Source organism: Oryctolagus cuniculus, chromosome 3, assembly GCF_051225735.1.
Source record: "Oryctolagus cuniculus isolate XC-2025 breed Fujian yellow rabbit chromosome 3, ASM5122573v1, whole genome shotgun sequence".
Taxonomy (NCBI): domain Eukaryota; kingdom Metazoa; phylum Chordata; class Mammalia; order Lagomorpha; family Leporidae; genus Oryctolagus; species Oryctolagus cuniculus.
The window spans coordinates 135,191,167-135,200,036 of NC_142869.1; the positions used below are offsets into that span (position 1 = coordinate 135,191,167).

Sequence of the window (8,870 nt, forward strand, 5' to 3'; positions counted from 1 at the left end):
TTTCTTCCTATCTATCTTCTTTCTCTATTTCTTTCTCTTTCTCTCTTTCTCCCTTTCTCCCTCTCCCTCTCTGTAACTCTTTCAAGTAAACAAATCTTCAAGGACAAATGAAACAGCACAAAAAGCACTATGCATACATCCAGCATACAGCTTGCTGTTCTCTTTCCGGTGATCATTTTGTCTCCATCTGATGTTTGGAGTAAATAAAAAGCAGATGTGGTTTTCCTTAGGCAAGGCGAAGGAATGAATGAGCTATTCGCAACCCTTATCTCGAGACCCCAAAGTAAAGGATGCTCTTGGTGAACGGAAAGGTATTTCACTTCGCAGCACAGTAGGCAGTGTCTTTCAACGTAGCCAAGCACCATTATTCACAAATCCCATCCTAGGGGAACGTGGCTGCCAAGGAGCTACATGGCTTATTATCTTTCCACGTGTGAGCTTTTCTAGAACGTGGGACTCCCAAAGGGATTTATACGACTTCCTGACAGCCCCTAAGCATACAGTTATTGTAGAAGGTAAAAGAAAATTGGCCATGGAGATTCAGAGCTGATTAACAGCAGTCTTGCTCATCAGTCACTCTCTGGAAGCCAATTAAGCGAAGTACTCAGATGTAACACTTTAACACCAGGAATTAAAATGGGCAAAAAAGTTGAAATTGTCATAAAATTCACCATTGTAAGTGAAGTAGCTTTGAAAATGTGCCTTTAAAGGGGAAAAAAAAGCATATTTATGCCCCCAATTGCTAAGCAAAAATAAAGGGAAAGTTTCCTGTGAGGCAGCCAAAATGACCTCATGGATCTTTTTCAGCCTTCCATTTGGGGAAAAGAGGGTCTTTGCTCTCAAAGGTATGTGAAATCCATCTTCTCCCAGGGTACCACTCAGCAGGATCTAGTGAAACACTTCATGCAGAATTCCTTAAAAGTAAAGACAGGCAACTCACCACCTTACACCTTCCTCCCCTGTGAAGCCGACTCATGGCACCAACAAGCTCAGAGCAGAAGGAAGGGGAAGGGGCTGGGTAAAGCTGCCACCTGCAGCACAGGCATCCCATATGGACACCAGTTCAAGTCCAGGCTGCTCCACTTCCAATCCAGCTCTCTGCTGTGGCCTGAGAAAGCAGTGGAAGATGGCCCACGTCCTTGGGCCCCTGCACCTACACGGGAGACCTGGAGGAAGCTCCTGGCTTCAGATCAGCGCAGCCGTTGCAGCCAACTGGGGAGTGAACCAGTGGATGGAAGACCTTTCTCTGCCTCTCCTTCTCTCTCTGTGTAACTCTTTCAAATAAATAAATCTTTTAAAAAAAGAAGAAGAAGAAGGAAGGGTAAACAATTAAACAATTTATGCCTCTCATGTTAAGTAGTTTGGGCACATGTCTTATCCTTTCTGAAATTCTTTGAGGTCAGAGACAGTACCCTGTCCCCAGCCACACAGTAAAGCTGTGGATATGCTGGCAGACGAGAGAAAGCAGTCCTATGTGTCTTGCATGCATGCTTTCCACGCATGTCTTTCTCTTTAGCATCACTGTCACGCACACAGCTGTTGCGCCACGGATTTTATGACATAATCAGGAGAGAATGGTTATGATGAGGGAAGAAGAGTCCCGGGTTCTGAACCTGAAATCCTGAAATTGAAGAGCCCCAGTTTATGCTGGTGTCAGGTGATTCTAACACCCACTGTTAAAAATGACCTCAGCCACTCAGGCCACAGCATTCTCAGTCCATACCCTGGGCCCTCTTCAAGCTCCAGATGAAAACACTTGGCCTCTCTTCCAAACTGCCCTTGACATCAAGAGGAGAGTCCCCAAATTTCCACGCTACAGAACAAACACCAGTCTCGCTGCTCACTACGCCAGCTCTTACCACCTATCTGCTTTGAGATGTGGATGGGTGTGTCTCCTTATTTCTAATTTATTCAGCACCTCAAAAAGCTCATCACCCTGACAGCCTTCCTCCCCAGACTCTTTGTACCAGCTAGCTGCATGCTGGCTTTTTGGGAACTCATCTCCGATCCATCCCCAGATCCTGGGACATTTCCAATGTACTCTCTGGAACCCACAGTAAATTCAGCAAAATCCCCTGTATCCTTAACGTCCCCAACTTGACTTGGCTCTCCCATCAGGATATGGTTTTCCTTCAGCTCCCCAGACTGTCACACCACTACTCCTCCTTGTTGTCCTTATCTACACAATGGGGTGCTTTCCTTTACTTGGTAAAGAATCAAGCTCACCCTCACTGTCACTTCCGGCCCTCTACTCACTGTCAGCTTTCATGTCTCCAATATCCACTTGGGTAACCTTTCTGATACTCTTGACTCATCTTCAGTGTCCTCACCTTCCACCTCACCCAGCCACCTTTAACAGCAACCCCGCCTTAAGCTAAGGAGCAAGCATCCCGCTCCCCTACCACCACCTTGTGTCCTTCCAGCTCTTTCCCTGCAATACCCTAACCCCAACCAGGACCTATTACTTTTCCCCACATCCTTCTAATATATGTTTTACTATCCCTTCCTAAGTTTAAAATCCACAGACCATTGTCTCCCTTTTATATAAAACCTCAACTCTCTTATCCTCTTATATGATGGTTCTAACTTGCCAAAATCCTAATCATGGTTAAACGCAACTCTCTACCTGTCCTGTCATGTATGAAGCTGAATGTGACTAGAGAAAAAACAGTCTTGCTTCTGTAAATTGTAATCACCATCTCAATGTTCTAATTCTCCTGAAAGGTATTCTCTCATTTCTTTCTTCAGTCCTCAAAAATCCAGAACCTGGGGCTGGTGTTGTGGCGTAGCAGGTTGGGCTACCACCTGCTGCAGGCAATCCATATGGGCACTGGTTAAAGTCCTGGCTGATCCACTTCTGATATAGTTCCCTGCTGATGTGCCTGGGAGGGCAGCAGAGGATGGTGCAAGTGGTTGGGCCCCTGCCACCCATGTAAGAAGACCAGGAAGATGCTCCTGGCTCCTCCCTTTAGCCAGGCCCAGCACCGAGCTTGTGGCCATTTGGGGGGTGAAATGGCAGAAGGAACATCTCTTTCTCTCTCTCTTTCTCTCTCTCTCTCTCATCACCTTTCAAAGAAACATAAATCTTTTTTTAAAAAAAATCCAGAACCTCATTTTCACTGTCAACTAATAACTTTTTCCTGTATCTCTAAAGAAAGAATAGTTCTAGAAACTACTGCCACCACTTGTACCCACCCAGTCACACATAGTAAATCTTCTCTGCTCTCATTTAGAGCCAACTCCTCTTCCTGGGCATGGAGTCCCATACTGGCAATCACACAGTGCAGGGCTGCACGACTCGGTCCCTGAATCTCTTCTCTACATTCACTGCTTTAGTGAGCTAGCAATCTATGGGCTGATGACCCCAGGTTCACATTTTGAGGCCTGACCCACCTCATAAACTCCAGTCTCAAGTGCCTAACTGTAGTAGGCATGCTTCTGCTTTAATAAAATATATAATAAACAATCCACAAACACATTGGCTTATGATAACAAGTAGTCGCTTCTTGTTGAATTTTCTGCAGGTTTGCCAAAGCATCTCTGCCTCAGGCTGCAGGTTCAGTTCAGATCTGCTCCACAAAGCTCTCTTTCTGGTACCAGCAGCTCCTCATGGGTATGCTCCTCTCCTGGCAAAGTACAGTCTTCAAAGTGACTGTTGTATTTTTGCCATATTATCTATGGTCTCAGCCCAATTGGCACAAAGACACTTCTACCCACGTTTAATTCCCCAAAGCAATGAATACAGCCATGCCCAGCACCAGGGAGGCAGAAATGCATACTCTGTCCAAGAAGCTATACCAAGGATGAGAGCGGAGGGGAAGCAGAACTGTGAGCAACTAACAGATTCATTCACACTGAGTCTCCATTCAGTGTCTGCAATTAGATGTCAAATAATCTCAAAACCTGTCATGAACAAAACTTAGTTCCAAACTTGCTTCTCCTGCAGCCTTCCAGGTACCTTAAAAAAAATCTATTGTTGCAGTTGTCTCATAAGGTTCAAAGCTACCACTGACTTTCTCTCTCTCTCATACCCGTCCAATCTCTACCTTCAACATTATGCCTGGAAACTGATTGCTCCCCATCACTTCCGTTTTTACCACCAGGGTTCAAGTGATCATTCTCTCTGTTCAGGAGTATAGTAATAGCCTCCAAGCCAGTTTCCATGTTTCTTTTTTTAAGATTTATTTATTTATTTGAAAGGCAGAGTGATGGAGGTAGAGATGGATAGATACATACATACATACATTCATATATACATACCTGACATCCTCTGGTTTACTCTCCAAATGGCTGCAATGCCCGGTACTGGTGTAGACTGAACCAGGAGTCAGGAACTCCATCTGGGCCTCCCTCCCACATGGATAGGTGGTGCTGAAGCGCTCGGGCCATCCTCCACTGCCTTCTCAGGTGCATTAGTAGGATGCTGCATTGGAAATGGAGCAGACAAGATTCAATCAGCACTCAGTTATGGGATGCTGGTGACACACGAAGTGGCTTAACCCACAGTGCCAATAATGCTGATCCCAGTTTCCATGTTTCTACCCTCAAGCCCCTAGTGTGTATTCTCAATATGACAACTAGAATGATCCTTTTTTTTATATAAATAAATGTTATTTTAATGTTATTTGAAGGGCAGAGAGACAGATCTCCCATCCATTGGTCCACTACCCTAAATGCCTACAACAGCCATGACTGGGCCAGTCTGAGCCAGAACCTGGGAATTCAGAGCTAGCACTGCGGTGTAGTAGGTTAAGCCTCCACCGACCTTCATCAGCATCCCATATGGGCGCCAGTTCATGTGCCAGCTGCTCTTCTTCTGATCTAACTCTCTAATTATGGCCTGGGAAAGCAGTGGAGGATGGCCCAAGTGCTTGAGCCCCTGGACCCACTTGGGAGACCTGGAGGAAGCTCCTGACTCCTGGCTTTGGATCTGCTCAGCTTCAGTCTTTGCAGCCATTTGGGGCGTTAACCAGTGGATGGAAGACCTCTCTCTCTCTCTCTCTCCTCTTCCCCCTTCCCTCCCTCTGTAGCTCTGCCTCTCAAATAAATAAACATTAAAGAGAGAAAAGAAAAGAAGAAAGAGGAGAGGAGAGGAGAGGAGAGGAGAGGAGAGGAGAGGAGAGGAGAGGAGAGGAGAGGAGAGGAGAAAACCGTAAACTCAATCTAGACCCCTGACATGGTTGAAGTGACTCAAATACTGGAGCTGTCACTTGATGCTCCCAACAGTGTGCCTTATCAAGCAGCTAGAATTGGCAGTAGAGCTGGGACTCAAACCTAGGTACTATGATATGGGATGTAAGCATCCCAAGTGGCATCTTAACTAGTATGCCACATGCCTGCTCCAGAATTAGCCTTTCAAGTTAGATGACATCACTCTTCTGACGAATCGATCGATCATCAAACCCCTTTACAACCCTGACCTCATCGTCTACCATCCTCCCTCTCACTCTAGTGCTACCACCCCCTACCTGCCAACCCTTAAGCACAACCTTCCTTCTCCAGAGCCTGTGTACTTGCTCTGACCTCTGCCTAGAATATCCTTCCCCCACATGTTTGTATGGTTCCTTCCCTTTCCTCATTAGGGATCTTATTCAAGTGTCACCCTCTCAGTGAAGACTCCCTGAACATGGAATTGCATGGTACAATAATAAGCGCTGTGATGAAGGAAACAAACACAGCTGTGGGAGCCCAGAAGAGCATCCACCCCAGACTATGAGTCACTACACAAATCACTATTAGGAAGGTGCCAATGAGGGCAGCGGATCATTATGCCTTGCCATAGGTAATCCTGAAATTCACTACAAAGAGGTAGATGCCTCTCCCTGATGCTTCTCTGATCCACTGAAGTTGGGGTACACCATGTGGCCTTCTTGGGCCAGTGGATTGTTTGAGGGGCACCGACATAAGCAGAGGCTTCAAATGTGCCACAGTGGTTTGGCCTGATCACTTCTCTTTCTATCATCTGCCTTGAAGAAAGCACACATAAGACTGCTTTTGATCCCTGAGACTCATGCAGATAAAACCTAAACCCAAACCCAGTCAAGCAGAGAGCATCCTAGCCCAGCTAAGCACAGTACAGTCCAGCGAGCTAGATCCGACCTACAAGTCCATTGGAAAAAAATTAGTTTGTTTTTGGAAGGCATTAGTAATTTGAAGCTGTCTGTTAGGCAATGTTCTTGCCTTCAGGTTTTTGCTGCAGTAACACTATTCCATCTAGAAATATGTCTCTGTAATTTTCTCAATGTTTTCTTCATGTCCCATAAATATTTTCATCCATTCTCTATTACCCAGCTATCACCATCGTTCTTGCCTCTTCACTGATAACTTCTTGAAGCAATAGTCATATTATTCCTCTCCTCTTCCTCATTTCCCAACCTGACCTTAACCCCTCCAATAGATGTATGTCCTGACATCCTAGAGACCATTTTCTTAAATGATACTAATTCCTATACCAAAGGATGAACAACAATGGATGTGACACAGAGCTAGACAAGTAGCAGTCATGAGAACTGAATTCATCAACAAATGATAAGATCTGAATCACATCAGAGTAGAAAATGTAAAGGAATTTGAAAAGCACACTTAGCACAATCTATTGGCTTCTTTCTAACTCCTCCCCCTTTTAATTTCTATATTAAAATAATTCATCCTATGAATAAGGAGTCAGTCTCAGTTTTCTCAAAAACTACTTTGGTAATTTTACATAATAAGTTTTAACTTCTCTGTACACTGACATTTTCATTCATAAATTTAGAAAAGTACACTGCATGGATTTTGAGCAGGAACTCCTGGAAATTTTTCAGAATTCACATAACAAGTGAACTTCTTTTGCCTCCATCCAATTTTGATGTAACCCCTTTGGTGTAAGGAAGGGTTTTGGCAATAGAAGATGCTTGACCTAATCAATTATTCTTTGTAATTGATCACATGCAGGATAGCATTCAGAACCAGTAAGGCAGACATTGTTTAGCATCCACTTAAATACTTAGAATGTGTGCTTGACTCCTAGGGATTGTGGTCTGAACTCTTACTGAAATAATGTTTTGTATTTCCAATGAAGTGTGTCTGCATCATCTAATGAATATATGCTTTTTTTCCATTCACAAGCTTCACCAAAACACTGGATACTAATAAATATCCTTTATATTAATTTACCTTCTCACACCCTCAGAATACTATGAATGCAAGAGCTTTTATGTCAAGCATAAGCTTGGCAGTGGCATATATTAATTTCTTCATATGACCCATAACATTGGAGGTCATAAAGAACTTGAAATCTAGTGTGAGTTAACGACCTGTGTATTTTAGATAGAAAAATTTTTTCATACCACATAAACATTTGAAAGAATTGCAGTCGTTGGATGCTTTCTTCGTTTCATTATATCCTTATTCTGAAAACAACAGTGGGTATTTTTAATTAAATATGATTTTTTATGAAACAAACACATTTGCTTTCTCCATACTAATCTTCAGCCATTTCAATATGAATTCACATACACTCAATTTCTAAATGTCTAAGACCCTGCTACACATAAAAATATCAAGCAGTTTCCCGGGGAACATTGCTTCAAAACAATGACCATATGAAAAAGACTCCTCTGAGCAAACATATCCGTCCCATCCCCCAGCACTAGGAAGCATGAAGAGGGAGCGACTCCTCTCCAAACAAAGAGAACAAGCCCTCACTTAACCATCCCAGAGAAGCGGAGAATTTTCTCCCTAAAAGCATAATTATTCTATCAGGTGGCAGTAGGGGAATGGACTGAGGCTGTGACCCTGGAAAGCTTCCAATTCCTCTACAGCTGGAAAGCAGCTGGCGGGGCGGCCCAGCTCTCCTACCTCCCGTGCGGCATCATGGCCCCACTCACGCCAAAGGCCACAAGCTCAAGGATTTGGAGGACCGGAGCAGAAAAACCAGCGAGGTTCCAACAAAGCGCAGTCTCAAGTTTTTACTGCCCAAAGGCCGGGTAAAGTCAGGGGGCCGTTAGCCACACCGCATCCATTCTGCGTAACTGTTATCTACCCACCTGTCAATCAGATGACCCCTCCCCCAGGAAGTACTTCCCCTTGCCCGGGACTTGGGGACAGTACTATGTAAATACTTCCGTTTTCTGTAAGAAGCTCTGTAAGAAGCTCGCTTCTCTCTTCTCGCGGACCCTGAGCAAGCAGGGGATGAAAGTCCGTCTTTACCTTTTCTGACCCACTTTCCCTAAATTAAGCACACAAGTGTATTTTCCTCACTTTGTAAGTAAATATTGTAGCGTTGCACACGTCATGTTTGTGCCTGTACTTAGAAATCTCTAAGTAAAAGGCAAGCGTCTGGAATAGGAATTTAGGCCCAACGTAGCCCACAAGATCACAACTGTTAGATGGCCCAGTCCTCCACTGGTCCCGCGACCCTTCTGTCAGATGCCAGCGGGCCCGTTCCTGCTTTGCACTGCACTTTTTGAGACTTGGCCCAGGCTTCCCCACATTTTCCATGATTTTGCCCATTGATATCCTAATCGCCTTGTTCTCTGTGCACCACCCTCCCCAGCTGTGAACAGTTCTCAAGGAGGTTGAAGGCTAGTCTTAGCATAGTAGCCCCTGCTCCAAATACTGCCCGGCCTGCAAATGTTTAGGAAATCTGTGTGGTAAATCTGCTCTTTGTGTTAAGAATGGGTAGGGGCTGGCGCTGCAGCTTAGCTAATGCATCTGGGAAACCAGTGGAGGATGGCCCAAGTGCTTGGGCCCCTGCACCCTTGTGGGAGACCTGGAAGAAGCTCCTAGCTTCATGCTGGCTCAATCCTAGCTGTTGTGGCCATCTGGGGAATGAACCAGCAGAGGGAAGGTCTCCCTCTGTCTCTCCTTCTCCCTCTCTCTAACTCTGC

The 8,870-nt window shown here is 44.9% G+C and overlaps 1 non-coding gene across 1 annotated transcript; it reads right to left on the minus strand.

The window, feature by feature from the left end:
• Positions 1-4,260: 4,260 nt before the first annotated feature.
• On the minus strand, positions 4,261-8,030 carry LOC100346703 (uncharacterized). The gene is made up of 3 exons (XR_016230927.1): positions 7,840-8,030; positions 7,329-7,391; positions 4,261-4,423 (listed from the first exon to the last, which is right to left on the minus strand). It is a non-coding gene; the product is annotated as an uncharacterized LOC100346703 (transcript).
• Positions 8,031-8,870: the final 840 nt, after the last annotated feature.